This window comes from Silene latifolia, chromosome Y (assembly GCF_048544455.1).
Source record: "Silene latifolia isolate original U9 population chromosome Y, ASM4854445v1, whole genome shotgun sequence".
Classification (NCBI taxonomy): Eukaryota; Viridiplantae; Streptophyta; class Magnoliopsida; order Caryophyllales; family Caryophyllaceae; genus Silene; species Silene latifolia.
This window is the reverse complement of record NC_133538.1, coordinates 197,281,415-197,282,442: the sequence shown is the minus strand read 5'-3', so window position 1 is coordinate 197,282,442 and position 1,028 is coordinate 197,281,415.

The window sequence follows — 1,028 nt, the reverse complement described above, 5'->3', positions numbered from 1 at the left end:
AAACAATAGATGAGCGCATGCACATAAAAGAGGCGATAAAGGACCTCATGCGCCAAAAATAGTTGGGAAAGTAAAAAGCCCCGGAGAAGCCGGATCAAGAGAAGGAGGATGATGGAGAGTACATGTCCCCATCATCCACTTGGTCACAGGCGGATATGAGAATGGGGGCACGCACAACAAGCACAAGGAGGACCTCCGAAACCTGATAGCCCAAGTCAGGAATGCCTCCAAGGAAAGGCTAATCATCAGCACCCCAACATGAAGATAGACACCTCCGATAACAGGCGAATAGTGAGCCCTCACCATGACCTACTCGTCCTCGACCTGAAAATCAGCACTCGAACTATGAGGAGATTATTGGGTATAAGAGTTGTTAGTTAGTTAAAGTCAATTATACTAACTAATTATAATTAATCCAGGTTGTTAAGAGTCTTGTAACTAGAATTAGTTAACTAGAGTTAGCCGAGGTTAATTACTTAAGTAGGTTTATTTCTCTTATAAAAGCTGAGAGAGATCATTGTAATAGACACAATTTTGTGATATCAAAATCAAAATCAATACAATTCAGTCAATATTATTACTTCCTTATGTTCATACTATATCAATATTTCACAAGGTATCAGAGCCAGGTTTCTCAATTAGGGATATTCATCTTCTTGGGTGTTCATCCTTGATCGATATCTCCAAGATTTATAGGTATTTTGCAATACTTATCATCTTTCTTGATTACTTTACGCTTCCGCTACAATCATCTATAGAAATAAGTTCAATTGTTTATGTTTATTTACAATCATCAAACCATGCCTACTTCGGATACACCTATTTCCACTCCTTCTTCCTATGAGTATTATGATGACCCTTTGTTCTTAGCTCAGTCAGAACAACCTACTGCTAGCTTAGTTAGTTACAACTGTATTTGATGGGCATGATTTTATGGGATGGAGAAGGAATGCTTTTATGGCTTTTGTTTTGAAAAATAAAGACTGTTTTGTTGATGGAACCTTTCCTAAACCTGCTAAAACTGACAA